At 42.3% G+C, this 26,446-nt stretch overlaps 1 protein-coding gene across 4 annotated transcripts in view; it reads left to right on the forward strand.

The window, feature by feature from the left end:
- The window catches only part of LOC136876294 (juvenile hormone esterase), a 533,707-nt gene that overhangs the window by 280,091 nt on the left and 227,170 nt on the right, over positions 1-26,446 (forward strand). For 3 of the 4 annotated variants that reach the window (XM_068228365.1, XM_068228363.1, XM_068228364.1), the window contains exon 3: positions 25,519-25,562. The exons of the other annotated variant lie outside the window; for it this stretch is intronic. The gene's annotated coding sequence lies outside the window, so the exon portion shown is untranslated. The remainder of the gene's footprint in view (positions 1-25,518; positions 25,563-26,446) is intronic. 4 annotated transcript variants of the gene reach the window in all.

The raw sequence follows: 26,446 nt of genomic DNA on the forward strand, positions 1-26,446 counted from the left end.
TTGTATGTTTTGAATAATTACAATTAGAATTTATTGCCTAAAGTTTTTCCTTATATACATGCCGGGAAATCAACATGGAACACAAATACGGTGGGTTTCAGTCGGTGTCACCGTAGCGTACTTGCCACGGCGCGTTCGTGTTTCTTAGGGCGAAGGTTCTTTTCTCAAGTCAGTCTTAAGCTACATGCAGATTTCGCAACACCACCAGACAAAGGCCGGTTGATTTCACCCGCTAAGCGACCTGATTGGCTAACTTCAGCAGCTGGTAAAATGACAACGCCGTGAGATATTGAGTTCTTTCTTCCAAATTATTGATCAGTGTGACCAACACTCTAACACACATATACCCGGCTCACGTTACTTCCGACCACCCTGTATATACACAACACCTGTATGGTCTTCTTGTTTTGACAACAAAGAAACATAGGGCCGAAACGGTATTTAGACGATGTCTACGGTTAAGCAAAGTCTAAGTATGGCTGCGCATTGCAGAGACGTTATTTGTCACTTAGACACTGTCTAAAACCAATGTTCAACCGGTCATGTTAAAACACTGCGGAGAGAACTGTTTAACCTCAAATGAGAGGAGTGAATTACAATCAGAGGTTATGAACCACGAAACATGTAATTTGTATTATCATGTTGAGACGATTCCGGGAAGAAAGGTTAGCCCGACGGCCTCTCTGTGGGTACATCTTAAAATAAGGTTTCGCGTTTTGAGAGACTTGTTTCTTGAGACTGACAAAGGGACAGCCCGGTAACTGTCAACTTGAATACAATTCTTGGCAACCGATATATTTTATTATATATGGGGTAATTTCCATGGTATTATAGGTCACTTCGACTACATATCAGAATTACGTGTCCCGATCGTCAGAGGGCTGTCACATCAACCGGGAGGGATTCACTTATATTTACTGCCAAGTCAACACACATAATAGTGAAAACTAAAAAGTAAGTAGTTTTCAGCAACTGTCAGATAGGAAAAGGCAAGTGGTGGTGATTATTGTTTAGAGAGAACTGGGGACGAGGAGCCATGGCCATAATAACAGCCCTAGTATTTGCCTGGTATAAAAATAGGGAAACTACGGAAAATAGTCTTCAGGGCTGCCGATGATGCGTTTCGAACCTGCGATCTCCAGTATGCAAGCTACATCTATATGGCCAGTACAACACACTCCGTTACACGTTACTATTGCTTCATCTTCCCTTCGTCCAAGCTACCGTATTTATGAGTAGATTACACTCACTGTAACAACACTATAACCAAAGCTACACTTACCCTTACGGTGGCCTGTCGCTTTAGTGTCGATAATGTTATGATGAGATTTAATTTCCACCAAAAGTGATACTCTTATCTGTGGTCAAGTCTTGCTCATGCTTAGCCATATTTGAGTAATGTGTAGGAAGACAAACAGCTCCCTGGCATTCGTTGCGCGAACCGACGAATTTCACTGGTTGCGACAAGCAAAGAGTTGCATGAAAGATACTTCTGTCTTCATTTTCAAACCAAAATTGAAACTTTAGGCGATGTCTAGTTAAACATCGACTGAACATTGTTTATACAATGGAAGATCGTGCTCGATTTAGACTTTGTTTAGGTAGACGTTGTCTAAGGCTTAAAACTAGTCATCGTTTCTGCAGTCGGCCCATACATTTTATACATGTCATTCTCAACTGAGTTTTTATGGGGTGCATGCCATAACTGTGCCTAGGGGCACAGAAATGTTAAATCCGTGACACGTAATTACATTAATATTTTGGGATTGTCATTTCTATTTTTTTCTATTCGCACCGACACAGATAGGTCTTACGGCGACGGTGGGATGGGAAACGCCTAGGAATGGGAAGGAAGCGGCCGCGGCCTTAATTAAGGTACAGCCCCAGAATTTGTCTGGTGTGATAATGGGAAACCACGGAAAACCATCTTCAGGGCTGCCGACAGTGGGGCACGAGCCCATTTCATTTTCTTGTACAATCTAATTTATTTCTTGTTTTATATTTATCTGTCATAATGTCAGTACCCATCCTAAGTAATTTGGAATGTTTTAGCGCGTTGATTAATTGAACATTACGTCTTATTATAATACAAATCTTCTGAAAGCGAGGCAGTTCTGGTTATTCAGACGAGATGCAGATTTTCGTGCAGAGTGAAGAGCCCATGTGTCCGGCTCGAAGTTCAATGACTTACCCATGCCGGGTAGTTAACCTAATATAGAGTACATTGAGCGAAAGATAAGTTAGGAGTCCTTGAGAAAGGCTCCACGTGGCGAGTTCGACCGAATGACCACAGATAGCACCAGGAAGAATGTTGACCCCGTCACCATTGGCCCACATTCACTCTCAATGACCCACTACTCACTAACATTTTCGAAGGCTAATTTGTTTAACTCCTGCCGATTCACTCCGTCCATTACACTCTTCCAACTGACGTATATAATACTGTAATAGATACCAATTGTCATGCTCTTCGTAAAATGTTCGAGTAGGATTTTTATAGCTCACAAGAGAATCGTAAGATTGTGTCATTCATTTATTCTTTCTTTCTTTCTTTCTTTCTTTCTTAATCCGTTTACCCTCAAGATTGGATTTTCCTCGGATTCAAGGAGCGATCCCACCTCTATCGCAACAAGGTCAGTGTCCTGGAGCGTGAGACTTTGGGTCGGGGAAACAACCGGGAAGGAGGACCAGTACCTCGCTCAGGCTGCCTAACTTCTTATTCTGAACAGGAGCTTTGTGGGGGGATGGGAATATCGGAAGGGATAGACAAGGAAGGGGAAAGGAAGCGGCCGTGGCCTTAAGTTAGGTACCATCCCGGCATTTGCTTGGAGAAAAAGTGATAAACCACAGAAACCACTTCGAGGATGGCCAGGTTGGAGTCGAACCCACCCCACTACTAATCTGTCCTCCCGAGGCTGAGTAGACCCCGTTGCCATTTATTCGCAAGAGGAAATCTAAGCCTTTGGCTTTTCACAATTGCTTATGCTCCGTATTTATGTGGATAAAGCCCATTTTTACGACAGGATGCCCTTTTTGATGTCATCCCTATGTCATCATACACGAAAGCCTAAGCCTTATCGCTGGAAGTATTCTCATCTCAGTCCTGCTGTTCTCTTCACTTCCTTGTATTATTTATATCCCATCAACTTTCTCACATCCTCGAAGTATGTCTTCCTTGGTCTTCCTTTCTTTCCTTGTATTTTTCCTTCAAAGACGTTTTCTAGGAAGTCGTCATGTCTCAGGACATGACCCACAAGCTTTATCTTCCTTCTTTCCATATCTTTTATCAGTCTCTGTTGTTAAATGATTTCCTTTAGGAGCGCGCAGTTGTGAACTCGAACAACAAGGTTTATGAAGCACTTTTTCCACGACAGAACGGCAGCAATACGACGAGGCATCGACTCTACAAGGTGTTGGAATCGTTCTGCAGGGATCTGGACCCACGCATCTTGCACTGCTACCCACCATTGGTCTTGTGTATTTGGTGCGTGGTTCATGGAGCGTACGCCAGTATCGACAACATCCCATAAATCATCGAGTGGATTACGATCGGGGGATCTGGAGGGCAACCCATAGTTAACTTCACTGGATTGCTCCTCCAACCAACTGCGTGCCACCACAGAGCCTGTTGAAACATGGCATCTCCATCAGGGTACTCTAGAGCTAGAAAGGGATGTAGATCTGAAAAACTGACCATAGCGCTCCCCGAAGCAGGAAAATGGGGCCTAATTGCGACCATGAGAACGCTGCCAAGACTAGAACTGAGCCACCTCCCGCCAGGACACAACCTTGTTGATACGCAGGATCAATATTTTCCTGGTGGGGCATACACCACACACTCACACGCCCATCAGCTCGATACAACTGGAACCGGGACACCGCCACTGTTCCATGGTCCATTGCCGATGTTCGCGGGCCCAGGCACGTCGTTGAGCTTTGTGTCGAGGTGTCAGCAAAGGGACACGAGTTGGTCGTCGCCTGGTAAATGCTATGCGGTGCAGTTGCCTCCTTACAGTTCTGCTAGAAATGGGTTCCTGACTTCCAACATTCAACTGGGCGGTGATCTGACTCACAGTAGTCCATCGAGAGCCCAATATGGTCGTGCGGAGGTGACGTGATGTCCGTTCCTTAAACACCTGTGGTCTTCCCGTGCTGTGGTTAACACGGGTGGTAACATTGTCTCTGCGATATTGAAGATTCACCCTCGACACTGTTCACCTCGGAAACTCAAATTCGCGTGTAATCTCCGCAATGCTATGACCCATGCGCCGTGCACGGATTATCATCCACGTTCAAAGACAGTTAAATCGCGACGTGTTGCCATCTTCACGACACTGGTATCTGTGACAGACAGTTCAGCTACGCCGCAGTTAGCCGCAATGCTCAGGGGTCATACACGGCACATTTTCTAATGGGACACCACTTCCCGTGGGTTTTAGCCACTCAGTGTGTCTATTAAGATACCTAATAATTTGTAATAATTTTTTTACTCAGACTTTGTTTAGAGTTGATGTGGAAACGCCTGAAGAGAACAATATTTTCAATGTTTCACTTAGGCTAGAACTTCCGCTTTTGAGTCCTCGCACAGAGCGTGACGTGATTATGGAAATTTACTTATAATGGTCAGTTATTAGCAAGCATGAAAAGTTCTAAAGTATTCAAATGACAATAGAATTATATAAACCCGACTTCAGTGACAAAATCGGTTAGTTTTTCGTCTTTCTCATTCCAGTAAGTGCATTCAATATTGTCTGAGGACGGCAGTATCTGAGAGTGTTTGAATAGCGCAATACCGTTCCGTTTACTTTTAGACCTTCAACTATATTTAGAGATCTCTAAATCTCTTAAAACAACGTTGAAGAAATAGCATCGAAAGTTTTAAACTCCAACAACCAAGACGTGAGCATTGTTCAGCTGGATGCCTATTTTCTTTTATGAGCTGTGATGGTCCGTCAACATGCACTACGACTCCGTTGATTGGCTTGCATAATTGGCAGGGGCAACATTTTAAAGTACCTCTGCTGTTATAACAGAAATGCTTCCCAAAAGACGGTGTAGGACTGAAGATCTTAAAGAAACGGAAAGGATGAAATGGTTATACTCAGTTCTTAATGATTTGAAAGTAGGATGCTTGAAAGCAGGTGATGCTACAAAACTACTCTCAAATACTGGATTGTAGAAGATCGCAAAGGTGCATGCGGGGTATTATTTTGCACACTTTCGTGGTAATGCTATTCAAGCTATTTTTCAGATTTTAGGATATCAAAGCAAAATAAATCTTAATGTACACTACATTTTTTACGCAGAATTTGAACCCACAAATTTCCGAAGAGGTCCAGTTGTGGCAATGACCACCGCCTACTGCATGGTTTTATAGATGTTAGTGTTGACATCCAATTTCTTCAGTCCTTCCATCAGAGTTTTACGTGCAGCAGCTGCGCTCGAAAGGATGATTGGTACAATTGTCACCTCTTCATAGTGCCATAGTCTTTGAATATGTTCTACCAGTGGTGTATACTTGTTGATTTTCTCGGTATACTTCTCATGGAGGTTCCCGGAGTTCGGGACAGCTTTGGCGATCAGAGCGACACGTTTTCTTTTCCTTCTCTAACACCACTATATCCGGTCTTTTGTGGGTAATCGTCTTATCCGTGATAATTGTTCGATCCAAGTAGATTTTGTTCTCGTCGTATTATTATTATTATTATTATTATTATTATTATTATTATTTGCAACTTGATTTACGTCGCACCGACGCAGATAGGTCTTATGGCGACGATATGAGTTGAGAAAGGGCTAGGCATGAGAAGGAAGCAGTTGTGGCCTTAATTAAGGCTAGGACTGGGCTAGGACTGGGATGCAACCTATTGTTGCCTTAGTTAAGATACATACCCAGGAAGTTTCCTCGTGTGAAAGTTAGAAACTACGGAAAACCATCTGCAATGCTACCGATAGTGGGGTTCAATCCTAGTATCTCCAGAGTACAAATAACAACTCTAAGACCCGATTTTTCCTGGTGTAAAAATGGGAAACCACGGAAAACTATCTTCAGGGCTTCCGACAGTGAGGTTCGAACCCACTATCTCCCGAATGCAAGCTAACAGCTGCGCGATACTCTAAACGCATGTATACTTGCTCGGTATTATTATTATTATTATTATTATTATTATTATTATTATTATTATTATTATTATTTTACATGCCGTAACATCTAGGTCAGCGGCCATTTTGAAAGTGACATCCTGGTGGGTTCGATTCCAGTAAAATACTGTGAAATGAACCGCATAGACAAGTCACATTGTTTTAATACGAGTTCTGAAGCATGTGTACAAACAAAGAAACAAAATCCTATGGCTTACCAAGCCACCACTGCTCAGCCTGAAGGCCTTCAGATTGAGGTGAGGCATGGTCAATGCGACGAATCCTCTCTACCATTTTTCTTAGTTTCCTAAACTAGGGTCACCGTGTCACCGTCAGATAGCTCTTCAAATGTAATAACATAGGCTGAGTGGACCTCGATTCAACTCTCAGCTCCAGGTAAAAAATCCCTTACCTCGCCGGGAATCGAGCACGGGGCCTCCAGGTGAGAGGCAGGCACGCTACCCCTAGACCGCGGGGCCGGCTGAAGCGTACGTACAATACACTGAAATAACTACCAAGGCCATTCACAAGGATAAGGAAGATAGGCCAGCAAATTCCCTCGCATTTATGGTGTTGAGTTCTAAAATATTTATAAGAAAATGCGTCACTTGTTTGCAATCTACATACATTGTGACAATGTTCTTATTGTAATGCTATAAAGGACCCTAATATGTTTTGCTTGGAGTATTATGTGTCTTTGGTCGTAAAGTTGCGGTAATAAAATAGCATCATTTTCCGCGTAAGATAACAAAAACTCCACATATGTGACCAAAATAAGGCGCGTACATGCTGCAGTCACACGAGGATAGATTACAGATTCGACAAAACTGTTTAAATGAATCAAGGCACAATCAAATCAGTCGTAGAAGACAATGACCACAGACACGTGTCTCATTATGTCCTCACAATATATCTAGCGGAGCCTCCGTGGCTCAGGCGGCAGCGCGCCGGCCTCTCACCACTGGATTTCGTGGTTCAAATCCTAGGTCACTCCATGTGAGATTTGTGCGGGATAGGTTTTTCTCCGGGTACTCCGGTTTTTCCTGTCATAATTCATTCCAGTAACACTCTCCAATATCATTTCATTTCACCTGTCATTCATCAATCATTGCCCCAGAAAAGTGCGACAGGCTTCGGGCAGCCGGCACAATTCCTATCCTCGCCGCTAGATGGGGTTTCATTCATCCCATTCCTGACCAGGTCGAATTACTGGAAACAGGCTGTGGATTTTAAATATATCTAGTAAAGAAACCACTAGCATCCGTAGTTTTTATTTCATTTTCATTTCATTGCCCGTTTAATTTCAGGTTTTTTTTCGGACCCAACGAAGGCTCCCACCTTTACCTCCTCAAGGGCAGTGTCCTGGAGCGTGAGACTTTGGGTGGGGGATACAACTGGGAAGATAACTAATACCTCGCCCAGGTGGCCTCACCTGCTATGCTATGAAGATGGAAAGGATAGAAGAGGGAAGGAAGCAGCCGTGGCCGTAAGTTGGGTACCATACAGGCATTTACCTGGAGAAGAAGTGGGAAACTATGGAAAACCACTTCGAGGATGGCTAAGGTGGGAATTGAAACCTTTCTACTCAGTTGACCTCCCAAGATTGAACGGACAATGTCCCAGTCCTCGTACCACTTTTCAAATTTCGTGGCAGAGCCGGGAATCGAATGCTGGCTTCCGGGAGTAGCAGCTAATCACATCAACTACTGCACCACAGAGGCAGACATTTATTTATTTATTTATTTATTTATTTATTTATTTATTTATTTATTTATTTATTTATTTATTTATTTATTTATTTATGGAAAGATAAACAAGTTGCCACATAACAAGTGCTTAATGTGTTGATCCTTTCTAGGATCGCAGGTGTTGTCAACAGAAACTCAGATCGAGGGTTACCAGATTCTAAAACTGAAAAGAAGGAAAAGAAAAACAGGACTCATTTTTCTTCATGTCGTTTACTTCAGCACATTTGAGAAAACACATTCCAAATTATTGCAGTTACCATAATAATTAAAGCACCTCAAGTGTGTGTTCCAGAAGCGTGGATTTAATTCAGGAGCTTTTAGCTTTCGTGAGAGTCGTAATTCTATACATGCCCTACTGAAGTGTGTTGTAAGAAATGACACAGGCTTTAGTGTTTCTTCATGAGAACGACTTTTCTTCTCACACCAGTACATATTATTAAGACTGAAGATGCGCCCAACAAATGCAAATTATTCCAGAAACACACTACACAAAAATAGTGGAAATATAATAATACCTTTTCTGTGATTTCCCATTCTCACACCAGGAAAATGTTGGGGCTGTACCTTAAGGCCACGGCCACTTTCTTCCCACTCCTAGCCGAAGTACTCTTCGATTTTCGGAAATCGTATTGAGAAGTTGGTAAGATATTGAAGTGATCCACCCACCATTATATACGGAGTTTCAGAAGCCGTTCGAACGTTTCTGCTTCACAGGACCATAACGTTATCGGACGATATGACGACGCATCGTTCTGGTCTTTACAAGTTTTGAGATTTGGAACTATTGTCTGTGTGAACCAGTCCGTAGGAAATACACTTCTTGTCCAAAAATCCGAGAAGAGTCGAAGGAAGTTCTTTAGGACTTCAAGTGGTAAATGAGAGATCATGGGGTAATCAGATCATAACCTTGTGCAGTGTTTGATGAAGACTTTACTGCTGTTATGAATTCCTGAAATGTAAAAGGTTTCAGCAGAATATGCTGAGAGTGTGTAGAAGAATGAGGATTTGTGTAACAGCTGTACTTCTTTTCGGGATGGCTGAAGCTGCAGCTGAATTAATGATGTGTATGAATGCGTCGTACTGAATTAGTTGCTCAACAAACATTGTCACAGTGTGAAGTTGTCCCTCGATAGAATTACGGTATTTTACCCAGTCACCATCTTAAATTATCCACTTTGAAGTGGGATAGGACCTTATCGGTGTACCTGTTCAGACCATCGTAATTTCTATTGCATAACGATTAGGTCCCAACGTATATCATAGAACTTTCCATTGAAAATCATTACCCACAAGCGTCATCGAAAGCACAACCCCACGAAGTGTGATAAGCATTAAAATCGCCGCAGAACAAATAAGGGGGTTCCAATTGTTGTAGAAGTAAATTCCAATCATTCCTGTTAATCGTCATTCTTGGAGAACGGTAGGTGGATATTAGTATGAACTGTAAATTTTGAAGAGAGACGCGACATGCAGTTACTTGAAAACTGTCTATATTAGAATGATCAATGATAATATTAGCTTGGCGACGTAAATTCTTAACGAGCAAAGCAACTCCTGCATACTCATCGTCACGATCGGAATGTATTGTATTGTAGCCTCTAAAATACACATTTGATCCGGGGCGGAACCAGGTTTAGTGAGAGCGGCGATTTGAATTTCTTGAGCGTATAGTTCGTGTTGCAAATATTCCCGATTCGATTCGCATTAACAGATCGGACATTCCACTGCAGTACCTTACAGAGCATTGGAGTTGTTAAAATGCTGATAATAATTTGACGTATAGAAGCAGGATGTAAGGTCTGTGACGTAGAGGACTGCAGTTGGGTGACGATGACCATAATGATGTTAAGGATTTGTTCGATTAGTTGTTCAGATAATCGTTCTATGGGATCGTTTATGCGATGTGGCTGCGGAGGGTACGGATTATATTTGTATAGGAGTTACAGGTAAATGTTGAGAGATATAAGTACGTTCAGAAGTAGAGGGAACGACTGCAGAAGGCTGACTGATAGGACGATTTGGAGAGTAGGATGGGGTAGGAAGGGTATTTCGAGGTGTAGTAATGGGTTTTTGATTCCACAGTCCCTGTAAGCTAGAAGCGTTGACTGGTACTTGTACTGGGATTGTAAGATTAGAAACATCTGGTCCTTGTCCTTTCATTTCGTGTTTGAGGGGTTGCAGTTGGAAGAGGAGGAAAATCCTCTCTACTTTGCCAATTGCAAGCAGGGCTGGAAGCAATTGTTGCATACGGCTTATTATTATACACGTTAAGAGCAGCTTGCTGGATTTTGTTGTTCAATGCCATCAGTCGTTTCACTTCAGTCCATTTCTTGTGCTCTGGACATCCTTTGTTTGTAGATAGATGTGCACCCTGACAGTAAATACAGCACGGTTTGACTGATGCCGAACATGCAGTAACATAGTGAGGTTCTGTACAGCGGCTGCAGCGTTGGAAACTAGAATGGTTATAATGTAAACAACGGTAATATTGGACAACAGGTAGCACTTAGGGAGAACAGCACAGCGCGTTCCGTGGATGTAAACAGCCTCAGGCAAGCGCTGCGACCGAAATGTAACGAGGCAGACTGGAATTGGCCTCGGTTGTGTTGTAACATCGACGATTCCATGTTCACAATTGGGCCAGATGTCTTATGTGTAGAATGCCTCTCCTCTGGTCGTTGGTGCGATTGGTTGGCCATAGGGTTGGTTAATGCAGGATCATGGCTGGTATGAAGAACAGAGTAAATGACCTGCATCAAGGGCGGGTCATTCATTGATCGAAACTAAATTTATTAATCAGCACTGATTAACGACGGTATTTAGTAGCACGAACGAAAGAAAGTCGCTACAGAAATGAACTGGACGCACAAGATGCACGGCCCACTACGACTTACAAGCGCTAGGGAGGTATGTGTACACCTTGGCGAGAGATATGCCGAACGTTCTGAGCGAAACTTAGCGAGTTCGTTCCCGGCTCTGTCCAGTAGTATTTGCAGGTACTTAAAAAAACTAGTCTGAATAAGCTTCTTTTCAACATTCCGATAGATTTACTGGCACCTAAAAGAACTCATGTGAGACAAAATTTGGGTACCACGGCGTCTCCGAAAAAATCGTAAAATTAGTAAGTGGGACGTAAAAATTATTATTATTATTATTATTATTATTATTATTATTATTATTATTATTATTATTATTATTATTATTATTATTATTATTATTATTATTATACAGACTGATCGAGTTGGTCGTGTTGTTAGATGCGCGCAGCTGTGAGTTTGCATTCGGGAGATATTGGGTTCGAACCCCGCTGCGGGCAGCCCTGAATACAGTTTACTGTGGTTACCAATTTTCACACCAGGCAAATGCTGGGGCTGTACCTAAATTAAGGCCACGGCCGCTTCCTTCCCACTCCTAGTCCTTTCCTAACCCATCGTCATAAGACCTATGTGTCGGTGCGACGTAAAGCAGATTGGAAGAAAAAAACGTATTTAAATTAAAAAATGCTAATTTTGTCCGCACATTTCAAATTTATGCGCCATATTTCTAAGTTATCTCGGATTAGGTATAAAGTCTTAAATCAATTGCCTCCGTTAGATGGCATTACTACATCAATTAACAAAAACCAACCCATCACGACGGTTATGTGACAGTCAGTCGGTTAGTTAGTTAGTTAGTTAGTTAGTTTTAACTGCACAGCACTGATTATCTCGTAGGTCTAATAATATCATAAATTTACATCCAGATTCCTTCTCCTAAGCATAGCAGACGTAATCAAACGGGTCCGGGTTCCATTCACGACTACAAGTTCTTCTCAGCCCAACAGATTTCGTCACCAGACGACGACTGGAGAACCAGAGAGCGCCATGTTCGTTTAATGGGTCACAGAACGTTTGGGTAGACAAGTATTTGTTTTGTAACAGCGCTTCACTTTCGATAGCAGGCGGCCTTGCCTGAGGCTCACACAGTAGTTGTTTACTGCTAACATTCAGGGCTACTGGGCCATGTTCAGTATCGCTCTACCGTCATCACCTTGGCCTTCTCCCAGCGACTGTATGTCAGGAACACGTGGTGTAACGGCATTATTTCCGAGATTCTATCCACAGCAGGCGCTGGCCTTCTGACCGCGGATTCTCAGGTTCGATCCTGGCTCAGTTTGCAGCCTCGTGTCAGTAGATTTACCGTCACGTAAAATAATTCCTGCGGAACGAAATTCCGGTACCCTCGGCGTCTCCGAAAACCGTCAAAAGTAGTTAGAGGGAATTAAAAATCAATAATAATAATAATAATAATAATAATAATATATTATTATTATATTATATATTATAATATATTATATATTATAATATATTATAATAATATATTATATATTATTATTATTATTATTATCTATATATTTAAAACACTAGGCTGATTTTTGTTAAATCGATTTTGAGAGAACGGCTGAATCGATTGACATCGTAAAGCATTCTAACGAACAACGAACAGACTTCATTTCATTTCTTAACAGAGAGATAATCATATGGCCTCAGCCATCATAGTGAAGAAATACCGAAGTGGTGCCATCTAGACGACCTGCCTACCAATTTGGACATTCCGATTTTGCCGCCATCTAGCAATGAAAGCGGAATATTTCTGAACGGATACTATGAGTGAGTTAATTGAGACAACAGAGATCTTTCAAACGAAAATGACATGTGCAGCTAATACGTTGGATCGTCTTTGAAAAATCGACTACATAATCCGGTACTGAACTTGCTAACTTGGATTATGGATCGGACACTTTACCACTGATCCACTGAGGCAGCAGTTTAATATTTTGGGGGTAAAGGTCTCTGATTTGATTCAGTTCCTGGTTTTGAAATAATGGTATTCCTTCGAACATAATCCAAATATTATCGACATGATTTCAGGTAATCTGCCGTGAGAAAGATGCAGAGTTTAGGGGATCTTCACGTTTCCGAAAGAAACACTGTTCGCGTCCTCAGAAGACGAATTCGACCAACCACGATTGCGACTGTTCAATTGACTGTTGTTCTGTGGATGAAGCTATATTCTCTTTCGTCACTTGAAGGCTTACTATGCAATTCAGCCTTTTTAACTGAGCGGTTGTCCAGTGGTACGCAGAGTGGTGGCTGTGTACTATTTTAAAACATAATTAATACTGTCAGCCTCTGTGGCGGAGGCCCGGATTTGATTCCCGGCTATGCCACGAAATTTGAAAAGTGATACGAGGGTTGTAACGGGGTCCACTTAGCTTCGGGAGGTCAACTAAATAGAGGGAGGTTCGAATTCCAACCTCAGCCATCCTCGAAGTAGTTTTCGGTAGTTTCCCACTTCTCCTCCAGGCAAATGCCGGGATGGTACCTGACTTAAGGACACGGCGCTTCTTTCGCTCTTCCTTTTCTATCCCTTCCAATCTTCCTATCCCCCAACAAGGTCCCTGTTCAGCATACCAGGTGAGGCCACCTGGGTGAGGTACTGGTCGTCCTTCCCAGTCGTATCCGCCGAACCATAGTCTCACGCTCCAGGACACTGCCCTTGAGAATAAACTGATTAAGAAAGAACTAAATACAGAAATACTGGAATTTGTGAACAGTTCTGTCATACCATTTAGTCTTTAGGAGAAATGTCTCGACTAGAAATACTCGTTGTCCAACACTATACGTCACCACAATGATAGCTAAGAACATTTACGTTCTACAGCGAAACACTAATAACGTGCGTTCAACAAGAACTCCACTTGTAAACTAAACACCCATTCCGTACGCTTACCGCTAACCATGTTTGCTGCACTGCCTGACCATGCACTCTATTCTCGTCACTCGAGAATAAAACAAGCATTTCCCCAGTGCGGCAACACCGAGAACTTTTCGCTCCCTCTCTCTGTATTTCACAACAGAGATTAATACAGAAGTATTAATATTTATAACTGCACATGTTAGCAAAACAGGTTGGTAGAACCTAAAATTCCGTTGGTGTTATTAAAATCTTATTTTCTGTGTGAAGTGTATAACTAACTTTAAATTAGGAATATTAGTAAATTTCTGCTGAGCATTCTTAATATCTCGTCATGAGATAACAGGTCCGAAACGCCCAGCCATTTTCCGCAATTAAGGGAAATCTTCACACTAAAACTTCCATTTTATCAAAAACATTTCAGTGACCATTTCATATCTTTGTGGAGTGCTTACTCTTTGATTCCTAAACGATTTGGCTGTATTCGATAAAAGAAATATGAACTGCGTGAGGGAGCGTGGCACACTGACAGCTGATTTCTGTCATACCATTTCTTGATTTCTGTCGCCATCAAATACGACCATCTTCACACTTTTGTGTTCCAAAGTTAATTCTTTGAATTTCGTACACATGTAGCATTTCCCAGTGAGAAAAGTCTGCAGTAGTTATGTTAGTTATAAAACAGCATTAATTTACGAAAATGGTACTAAAATCCATTTTCCCGTACCTTTTTTCTAAATTCAATGCCAACTTTTAAAACCTAAATATTAACTAACCTCAGTGAATTTTTTCAGTAATTAGTCATGACGTATCTGCATTCTTCTATGCGTTAATAATGTATAAACTGTAGTTTATCTATTTATTTACAGATTATTAAACACAATTAAGTTTAAATTTGAGAAACTAAAAGTAAATTAATAAAATTTTTCGAAAAATGAATACATAGAACTTTTGAACTATGTCTTGTCATTGTACCTGAAAATTCTGTAACGTAAAAACTGAGGCCTGAATACCAAAAGTAAGTTTTCAAAAATACCTTTAAAATCATATTAAAAATTCAGAATTGAAGAACCATTGAAGTTTTGGACTTCTTAAATTTGGCATTGCTACATAATTACATAGTAGGCATAATTTCAAAATTTGGTCGAAATCGACCAAGTAGAAGAAAAGTTAAATGTTTGGGTGGAGTCTCCACTTAAAGGAGTTATAAAACTTCCATTTACCGGGCGAGTTGGCCGTGCGTGTAGAGGCGCGCGGCTGTGAGCTTGCATCCGGGAGATAGTAGGTTCGAATCCCACTATCGGCAGCCCTGAAAATGGTTTTCCGTGGTTTCCCATTTTCACACCAGGCAAATGCTGGGGCTGTACCTTAATTAAGGCCACGGCCGCTTCCTTCCACTTCTACGCCTTTCCTATCCCATCGTCGCCATAAGACCTATCTGTGTCGGTGCGACGTAAAGCCCATAGCAAAAAAAAAAACTTCCATTGATTTTATGCCTCAGTGGTTAACCAGTAAATGTAGGATATGGTTCATGAAACGATAACTCTCAGTTGGTTTGACATTTTGTCATTGAAACCAGGGATACAACCCATTGTTTCCCATGTAAATAAAATAAAAATATTTGTTGAAGGAATATGATACTTCGACCATTCTGTGGTCTTCCTTCCTGACACACAACGACGATAGAAAATATCAGAAAACTAGAAGGTGATCAGCGCCGAGCAGAAGGTATAATAAACAAACAAACACATCCTTTTAAACACAGTCAGGTCATTGCCACCAGTGAACTCATTGTGTAAACAAATAGACGTAGCCTTCCTTAAGAAGTCCCTGACAGATAACGCACATCTCTCCATTTTCCACCGCCTGCAGTGTAATCACCGCTCTGTTAAGAGAGGCCAAGGAGTTACTCTTGTGCCCCCCCCCCCCCATCTTCGTCAGAACGTAATACTTAAATGGATTGTTCACATGTACTGCTCAGCTATGGAACCTTCTACCACATGAAATAAAACTGCTTTCTTTTCCTCACTTCCTCCGTGCAGTAAATAAAATCTATATGTAAATAGAAACCCAAATGTGGTGTACACTAAGTGGCCAAAATTTATGGGAAGACACTGAATGTGATGTTAATAACGAGTTGCTCCTCCGCGAGCCCTGTAAACTGCAGCATAGTTAGAGGCATCGACTCTATAAGGTGTTGAAATCGTTCTGGAGGGATCAGGACCCACGATCTTGCACTTCTACCCACAGTTGGTCTTGTGTAGTTGGTGCGGTGTTCATGAAGCGTACACCAGCATCGACAACATCCCATAAATACTCGACTGGATTAAGATCAGGGGATCTGGAGGGCCAATCCATGATCATAACTTCACTAGAGTGCACCTCCAACCACCTGCATGCCACCACAGAGAGATGACAAGGCGTATTGTCCTGTTGAAACATGGCATCTCCATCAGGGTACTCTAGGATCAGAAAGGGATGTAGATGGTCTGGAAGAATGTCCACAACACTCCCTGCAGCCGGAAAATAGGGCCTAATTGCGACCATGAGAACGCCACCCAGACTAGAACTGAGCCACCTCCCGACTGGACATAACCTTGTTGACACGCAGTATCCATAGCTTCATGGTGCATACGCCATTCTCTCAAGCGCCCATCAGCTCGATACAACAGGAACCGGGATTCATCGGACCATACCACACGACGCCACTGTCCTATGGTCCATTGCCGATGTTGGTGGGCCAATGCACGTCGTGAGCTCTGTGTCGAGGTGTCAGCAAAGGGACACGAGTTGGTCGTCGGCTGGTGAAGCCTATGCGGTGCAGTTGCCTCCTTACAGTCCTGATAGAAATGGGTTCCTGATTCACAACATTCAACTGTGCGGTGATCTGACTCACAGTAGCCCGTCGAGCGCCCAGTATGGTTCTGCTAAGGGGACGTGATGTCCGTTCGTTAAACACCTGTGTTCTTCCAGTGCGGCGGTTTACGCGGGCAGTAACTTTCTCTCTGCGATATTGAAGATCCACCCTCAACACTATTGACCTCTGAAACCCAAATTCGCGTGTAATCTCTGCAATGCTATGACCCATGCGCCGTGCACCGATGATTATCCCACGTTCAAAGCCGATTAACTCGTGACGGGTTGCCATCTTCACGACACTCATGTCTGTAATAGACAGCTCAGCTACACCGTAGTTATCCGCAACGCTCAAGGGTCAAACACGGCAAATTTTCTAATGGGACACCCCTTCGCGTGACTTTTGACCATTCAGTGTATATAACTTGTATAAATTAGTATTTCAAGAATGGTGCATGCAAGCACGGTTGAATGTGGGCGAATGTGTATGCGTGCGGACGAGAATGAGCTCGGAAGAGTTTGTATACAAGGGTATGAATGAGTGGGTCTTGTTATTCTTAAAATGTATAGCATAAATTAAAACGATTAACATTCTAAGAGTGTAAATATGTAAATATAAAATTGTCTATATAGGTGTAAATATTCAGTAGAATTTATGTGGGATGAAGGCAATTCCGTGTATGTGGGGCTTGCCATTTCCACATCTATCCCCCTGTTCGTGCGGGCGGTAGAATAACACCCAAGGTATCCCCTGTCTGTCGTAAGAGGCGACTAAAAGGGGCGTTAGGGGCTCTTAACTTAGGAGTGTGGGTTGGTAATCACGGGGCACTTAGCCGAGTCCTGGCGTTGTTTCGACTTACATATTCCTGGCTCCTCACTTTCATCTGTCCTGTCCGACCTCCCTTGGTCAAATCTCGTTCTATTCGACCCGGACGGTATTAGGTTGCGAATTCTGGGGAGCCTTTCATTTTCACGTCCTTTGGGACTCCTGTCTTTCCTTGCCCGATACCTTCAATTTTCGAAGCATCGGAACCCTTCAATTTTTTTCTCTCTGATTAGTGTTAATAGATGATGGCTGCCCAATTGCACTTTCTCTTAAAACAATAAACACCACCACCACCATCACACCACCTTTCTCCATTTACCACCCATGGATTGTACATGTACAATTTCAGGAAAATAAATAATTCACTAGCCTGAATATAACGAAGTATCAATTTCGTTTAAACTGAGGGTTACGACATGGATGATATGTTAATTGATCACCGGGCAAATTGGCTGTGCGGTTAGGTGCGCGAAGCTGTGAACTTGCATCCGGAAGATAGTGGGTTCGAACTCCACTGTCGGCAGCCCTGAAGATGGTTTTCCTTGGTATCTCATTTTCACACCAGGCAAATGCTAGGGCTGTATCTTAATTAAGGCCACGGCCGCTTCCTTCCCACTCTCAGGCCTTTCCTATCCCATCCTCACCATAAGACTTATCTCTGTCGGTGCGACGTAAAGCAAATTTTGAAAAAAATGTTACCTGATCATTCGTCCGAGTTTCATTAAAACTTGTCAGGACCAACGTAAACAGTTCTCTTGTTAGGTTGTGTAAACAACACGATTTATATAACACGCGACGTACTTAACTTCCGAACTTCCATCCGCACTTATAAAAATACTATGAGCAGTAATCATGAGCTGACTTTGACACGAATGGTGTCAATTGACCAGGAACAGAATTACGCCCACCTAATATTTGGAAAGTGGGTTAATCACGAGTCCAAGGGTCAGTCAAGTGTCTGCTGACCTACCGAAAAACTACTTCAAACTTGGATTACGTAAGAGCTGCAAGTTCCCAAACAACTGACATTTTGTATCTGAAGCCTGATCTGATTTTATCTAAAAAAATTACAATCTTGACCACTAGAGGTCAGATAATAATAATAATAATAATAATAATAATAATAATAATAATAATAATAATAATAATAATAATAATAATATGACCTCAGCTACCTTGAGCAAGCATTTTAATTTGACGCTGTCTGGCTACTTACTCGTCAATTTCCACGTTCCGGTTTACTCAGTGCCTACCAGATGGCAGTGAAGACCGAATCTCTCTCTGGCTGAAATTTTAATTAATGTTGTCGGGTAAACACCAAGTGTGTTACCAGAAACCTTTTACATGCCGAAATCTTATGGCATGCACTGTCGACTCTACCACTAATCCACAGACGGAGCTTAGAGGGCAGATGAAGTCTGCTGTACTAACACTTCCATCGCAGCGTCGCTCCACAACAACTATCCTTTACTCCAGTTTCAGCTGGTCACTATTGCACAGCGTACCCCTTGCAAATAAATTTAAGTAGTCTTCATCTAGTGCAGAGATGCTCACGCTGGACATTTCGTCCCAGGGGCACACAGCTCTGTAAGAGGGCTGGAGGGCGATGAGCGTATGCTATTCAGCCACAGTGACGTTGTGGTTACGTCACAGGCCGTGAAAGCTGGATAAGTTCTGCCGGTCACTCTCGATCACGGCGGCGATACCCGAGTTTGAAATGGGGCCAGGAAATAACAAGAGGAAGAGGGACGTCATTTTCAATGTACGTTGTAAGAAATAAGTTATGTTCATTGCGGATTACGTATTTTGACGGATACAGTAAACAGTAAGGTCTACAATCTAAAATATTTTTACATTGCACGCAATGAATTACAATTTTCACTAGTATTGCTTCAGAAACACGTCAGTGGTTAGCGTGATGAGCTGCCACCCCCGGAGGCCCGGGTTCGATTCCCGGCTCTGCCACGAAATTTGAAGTGGTACGAGGGCTGGAACGGGGTCCTGTCAGCCTCGAGAGGTTCGAATCCTACCTCGGCCATCCTCGAAGTGGTTTCCGAGGTTTCGCACTTCTCCACCAGGCAAATGCCTGGATGGTACCTACCTTAAGGCCACGGCCGCTTCCTTCCCTCTTCCTCGTCTATCTCTTCCAGTCTTCCCATCCTCCTCCCACAAGGCTCTTGTTCAGCATAGCAGGTGAGACCGCCTGGGTAGGGTGCTGGCCCTCCTCCCCAGTTGTATCCCTCGACCCAAACGTCTTACGCTCCAGGACACTGTCCTTGAGGCGATCGAGGTGGGACCCCTCGCCGAGTCCGAGAGAAAACCAAACTCTGGACGGTAAACAGATTAAGAAAGGGAGAAAGCTTTAGAAACATTTATAATATAATATGGAGTTAGAGTGGATAAACTGTGCCTTGTGGTTGCTTGGTTTTAAATTATCTGATTTAAACTCACCAAACAATCCAATCATGCTTACCGAGAATAACATCAATTAAGTTAGGCTATTTATATGAAGGCATACTGTACTGTATAAATAAATTTGGTATGGTAGATACATTTACACTGCTGTTGTACTTTAATCTTGGATAGTAGGCCTAAATGTCTATGCCCTCACTCGTGATTAAACATTCTCGCCATTTAGAGGCTAACTATTATCATCAGATGCCTGATAAGTTTTAAACACTATTTTCAGAAATTCAGTGAACAGGGAAAGTCACACAACACTACAAGTATTACACTTGTTGAATTGTGTAAAACAATATATTACGTTTTGCTGAACGAATAACAGCCGGCCCCGTGGTGTAGGGGTAGCGTGCCTGCCTCTTACCTGGAGACCCTTGGTTCGATTTCCGACCAGGTCAGGGATTTTTACCAGGACCTGAGAGCTGGTCCGAGGTGCACTCAGCCTACGTGATTAGAACGGAGGATCTATCTGACGGTGAGATAGCGGCCCCGGTCTAGAAAGCCAAGAATAACGGCCGAGAGGACTCGTCGTGCTGACCACAAGACACCTCGTAATCTGCAGGCCTTCGGGCTGAACAGCGGTCGCTTGGTAGGCCAAGGCCCCTCATGGGCTGTAGTGTCATGGGGTTTGGTTTGGTTTGGAATGAATAACAGCCGGGCTAAGTGGCTCAGACGGTTAAGGCGCTGGCCTTGTGACCCCAACTTGGCAGGTTCGATCTTGGCTCAGTCCGGTGGTATTTGAAGGTGCTCAAATACGTCAGCCTCGTGTCGGTAGATTTACTGGAACGTAAAATAACTCATGCGGGACTAAATTCCGGCACCTCGGCGTCTCCGAAAACATTAAGAGTAGTTAGTGGGACGTAAAACAAATAATATTATTATTATTATTATTATTATTATTATTATTATTATTATTATTATTATTATTATTATTATTATTATTATTATTATTATTATTGTACCGGGCGGTACACCTCCACGCCGCTAATTCAAATTTTGCGCCTGTTGAAACTCCCCTACTGGAGGAAGTCTGAACTTTATTTAAGGTGTTAATTTTCAAGTTTCTCAGAAGATGTCACTACTTGGAAATCTTATAGTTTCTGAACTGGGTCGTTTTCGACGTATTTTTGTTTTGCTTGTAGTAAGAAGTGTGAACTTTCTCTTCTAGAGGACACTACTGAAGAACTACAATAGTGCACCCTAGTGCAAGGTGAAAGAACTGTTTTTTGGAGAAATTTTTAGTTCAAAAGTTTGTTTCTTGTTAAATTTCTTTCTGGTATTGTTTAAGTTGGCTGTATTCCCCTTTCTTTCCCCTTGTTTTGAATTTAGCCAATCCCGAATTTCTTTAATCAATTTACGACCAATAAGGGGTTTCTTCTTCAAATTGGATATGCTGCTTAACCCTAACCAATAAAATGATTGTAGGCGGGTGTTTTCTTTCCTGAAACGCCTCGAACTTTCCGCGAGAGTATATAAACTGCTGATTTTAGGGTCTCTGCGCCACTTCTCTACCATCTTTCAGTGTGTAAAGTACATAGCAGGGGGCGGGAAGCGCCTCTTTCTTCGGGCAGCAGTTCAACAACCAGGTAATGGCCGTTTAATAACTTCTTTTCTTGCTAGCTCAGCAGTTTAACTCTCGGGGCGGGTCCGAAGCTTTTTCACCATGTAACCTTTCCCTAAAATGTAAAGACTCTTAGTATCTATTCTCTTTTAAGCTACGTATTGGGATTGAGAGTGCTTAACCCTCTCGAGCTCCCTCTCATATTGTTTTGAAGTGAACTTATTTCTCACAACCGATTCTTCCTTAATGTAATGTAAATTTTTCTTTTCTAAAGTCACCTCCGTAGTATGGGATTAGCCCTTGCATTTGCGGCCTAGAGCCAGATTAGGTTTTAAACCAAATGTATTAGGAGTGCAGATCGCCTCCTCTCAAATTGTTATTTTAGAGGTCATGTAATTAACCTTTTTCTCACTTAATAGGCCTCAGTAGGTTGGGTATTTTACCCCTGTGTCTATGTCCTTAGAGGACAACTTGAAGGTGGAGTTTGGTGTGGCCTTTGATAGGCTTAAAGTTGAGAGCGAGTGGCTCTTTTTTTTTTTTTTTTAATTGAGTATGTATGCCTCGAAGAGGCTTTTCTGTGTAATTTAGAGCAAGTGCTCCTGGGCATGAATGGGGTTTTCTGCCCCTCTGTTAAATCTTGTTTTGGGGTAAAGTTGGGCTAGTTGCCCAAGAATTGTGAGTTCGGGGCTCGAAGCCCAAATCCTGTAAATACTGTAATTGTACTTTTGTTGCCTGGCTACTCTGTACCTGCCATTTTTTGTTATTTCTGCATTTTGAAAAGAAAATATAACCTTGTTAAATTTTAAATTAATTTTAACTTCGTAGCCTGAGACCTGTTCACCACCCGCACCTTCTTTCACCTCTACCTACCACAAAAACTTGGTAACAATTATTATTATTATTATTATTATTATTATTATTATTATTATTATTATTATTACTGGAATGAATAACATGAATTTTACTCTTTTTAAATGGAAATACTGTCATTCCCATCAATGGAATTGTAAATCGTAGCTTGTATGCTGAAACTCTGTACCTTTTTAAAGTGTAACACAAAAATTATAACGTGTCAGTTGTCTCTGAATGTGACGTCCGATTGGGACCACGATACTCTCCTCCACTATTCAGCGAAATACTGATTGGGGTACAGTATTAACAAAGTAAAAACAATAATCGTAAGAAATCTGACCCTTTCAAGATACATCAAAGAGAAGCTTGGTGCACTGAGGAGGTCCCGTGGCTAGGATCACGCTAACAAGTCACGTATATTTTTGTAACGAATGTCGTTATACAGACACCACTACACACTGTACAGTCTACGATTTAGTGCGCCATATTCGGTCATGGAATACTGGGCCCTTATTTCATCGAGAATTCTGCACAGAATCCAAAATCTGTGAAGCAGGTAGTCAACAGAGACCTCATTATAATGCCATTCCTCTGGGATTTGCACCGTTTCTTCCGCGTTCAACGACAATGGACGCACCAAGATGGAGCTAAGGCCCACAGTGCGGGGGAGTCACTCGTCCTTCTTCAATGACACTTCGGAGATTTTGTTGTTGTTAATAATATCGATAATACTGTTATTGGCTTTACGTCCCACTAACTACTTTTAAGGTTTTCAGAGACGCCGAGGAGCCAAAATTTAGTTCCGCAGGAGTTCCTTTACGTGCCAGTAAATCTACCGGCACGAGGCTGACATATTTGAGCAATTTCAAATACCACCAGGATCGAACCTGCCAAGTTGGGGTCAGAAGGCCAGCGCCTCAACCGTCTGAACCACTCAGCCCGACGTTGTTGTTGTTATCAGTTTCGGCTCAGTTATACAGTAGACATTTTGGAGATTACCTAATTTCTCGTGGAACTCCATTTTCGTGCCCTTCCCACTTCCCGGATTTCACGGCATGTTGAAAGAATCAGACAGATGGCCCATGGACAAATATTTCCGGATTACACGAGAATATAAGGTCGGTATTTTTTTTTCTGTCCTTGCAGAAAACTTTCTTCAGCAACATGTATGATTTGTCACTCTTCGCTGAGACAGAACAGGAAGCAATAACAGATATATGAACTACAGGAGATAGCCGAGAAAAGAGGTTTAAATACTGTATCTCCTTCACAAAAACAGAGATGATGAGCACGGACAGGAATTATGTGAAAATGCCAATGAAAACGAAATATGGCGAAGTGAAGGTCACAAAGCAATTTAAATACCTGGGAGAGATTATCGGTAGCAACGGGATGGATAAAGAGGCCATGGAAAATAAGAGACTTAAGTTGGAAAGCCTAAACACTACCACCAAAGCCATTTACAACAAAAATAATCTTTCCATTAATGCCAAACTAAGACATTATGATGCTGTTGTAAAACCAGTCATTCTGTATGGGGTGGAAACAGCAACAGTAACGAACCTGGAAAAACTACTAAAGATTGAAAGGAGAATATTAAGGAGGATTTACGGCCCAAGGGTGGTAGAGGAAAACTACAGATTACGATCAAATAAGGAGATATACAAAAGAACAGAAGACCTGCAACCAACAATAAGGAAAAGACGGTTGCGATTCTATGGGTACATGGTCAGATTGGATCCAGAAAGGTTAAATAAACTCATTTTTAATAAAATATACTACTTGAAGAGCCAGGGGGGGGGGGATATGCCAAGCAGATGAAGGAAGAATTCAAGAGGTTAGGAATTGCAGATGAAGAATGTCGTGTTAGAGACCAATTCAGGAAAAGACTTTCCAACATAAAAGTTCTTGTGGAAGAAAAGTAATAACGCAGAGGAAGAAGATGGACTGAAGAGAGAAGAGTGTAACATTCTGAAATAATGAAGGCACTGTGGAAAAAGAGGAAGGAAGAAGGAATGATAAGAAGGAAGTGAAGTGGTATTGGCGTGGTCCTAAGTTTGGCCGGTTCGCAAGAAAGAAGAATCTTCAGAAACGTTATGAACAAAGTGTGGCACGTGATGATACTCATTTTAACGCACACAGGTTTCAGTAGCTGTTACGACGTAAGGAAACCTGAACACAACGGCTTTGTTGTTTTATAGCAGGGCCTCTCAGGGTGCATGCACTGTGCATTTCGCGTCGCAAGGTGCAAAAGATGACTTCGCCAGGTTGACGAGAGTGCCGACCCCCACATCGCGATTTTAAGCAATAGCGCTATCTCTCGGATCCCCTACGCCTATCTTGCACTCCTCGTCGTCTCCCCCTTCCTGACGTCCACTGCAGAGCTCCACCATTCAAGGAGAGTTCAGCCGAGCTTAGCCGAGTCGCCCCGAGACTAATCGTTGGTCCGAACCGAGGCGAGTTGGATCGATGGACGGTGCATAGAACCTCTGCGCCTCGGTTTGCACGCGTGATATTTTAGGCGTTCGAGAGACCCTGCCGTAGACGATAGACAGTTCATAATAGACGAAAAATAGATCCTAGACCGCACCAAATCCAACCTTCTACAGACCTGCAGTCAATCGACTCGCCTCCCTGTGATCAGATGGTACATCTCAATTTTCCACTGTTGTCCCTGATGATTCATAGAACTTTCCAGGTTATAGCTCCTTGACTGAATGTTCAGAGAGTTCCGGGTTCGATTCCCGGACTGTTCGGGGACTTTAATTGAGTTCGATTAATTCTTCTGGCTCGGAAACTTGATGTTTGTGTTCGTTCGAACAATCTCCTCTTCATATTCAAACAACCATCACAGAAACACGCAATAGTGATTACGTCCCTCCACATATGGTTGGCATCAGGAAGGACATCCGGCCGTAAAACATGATCAAATATGTATCACACAGTTTGCTCGATCCCACAGTTGTGGGAAAAGTGGAAGAATAATAAGAAGAAAAAGAAGAAATTAGCCTTGATTTTCCCGCGTAGTGCAAAATATATACATACACACATTATCTACTATGAACAACCTTCGAGCTTCTACAGTTAACTTATGAACTGACTAATTTAATACAAAAAAAGACGTAATATTAATCATAATGCGGGGTGTGCTATATGTACTATTATAGTGCCATGTAATTTTTCAATGTTCGTAGGTACAACTATATTATCCCCCTGATTTTGAGATTCTGAAAAGACAGAATAACATCTTGTGTTTGTCTGACAGTAATGTTTGAAACCATTTGTCACCAGAAGAATTCAGTGGACATATCTAATAAAATAATTATTTTCTCTTTCAGCAAGCTGCACATCAGCAAGTTCAAACGTATTCTAAGATATATCGGTGAGTAAAATACCTTTTTTTTTGTCTTTAATTAATTACTCACGACCAAATTTTTTGTATTCACTATATTAAGCGTAACACAACCACAAATTCTCTTGAACGGGGTATTAAAAGTGAACTGTAGAAACATTCTAGTAATAATAATTTTTAACTATTTGTTTCACGTTACACCGACACGGATAGGTTTAAGATTGCCATTGATGCTTTCACGGCCCGTACTTATAGACATGGTACTGTATGGGGGATTATGTCGTGTCAAGAAAATACGTTTCGCAGAGAACTGTGCTCTGCGTCATCAGAAGAAAATCTCGACTGTCCACAAGAAGCTTTTCTCGCTGCATAGAACCTCTGCTCCTCGGTTTGCACGCGAGAAGTTTTTCTCGTGGACAGTCGAGATTTTCTTCTGATGACGCAGAGCGCAGTTCTCTGCGAACCGTAAAGAATTTCACCTTATTTTCTTGACACGGCATAAGCCGAAAAACCTATACAGCATCAGGTTTTATGGTGGCGATGGTATAGGAAAGGGTTAGGACTGGGAAGGGAGCAACTAGTCCCCCACTATGACGGCTGTCGCGTTCATCAGCCGAGTACGGCTACGTCGTACTCACTGTGCATACCGTGGTCAAATTTGTGCTATAACGATGATTGAGAGCACTACTTTGATGAATTCACATAAAAGAGAATGCACTTAGGTGCGATAAAATTAAAGTGTACCGGGGAAGTTGGCCGTGCGGTTAGGGGCGCGCAGCTGTGTGCTTGCATCCGGGAGATAGTGGGTTCGAACCCCACTGTGGGCAGCCCTGAAGATGGTTTTCCATGGTTTCCCATTTTCACACCAGGCAAATGCTGGGGCTGTACCTTAATTAAGGCCATGGGCGTTTCCT

Source organism: Anabrus simplex, chromosome 6, assembly GCF_040414725.1.
Source record: "Anabrus simplex isolate iqAnaSimp1 chromosome 6, ASM4041472v1, whole genome shotgun sequence".
Taxonomy (NCBI): domain Eukaryota; kingdom Metazoa; phylum Arthropoda; class Insecta; order Orthoptera; family Tettigoniidae; genus Anabrus; species Anabrus simplex.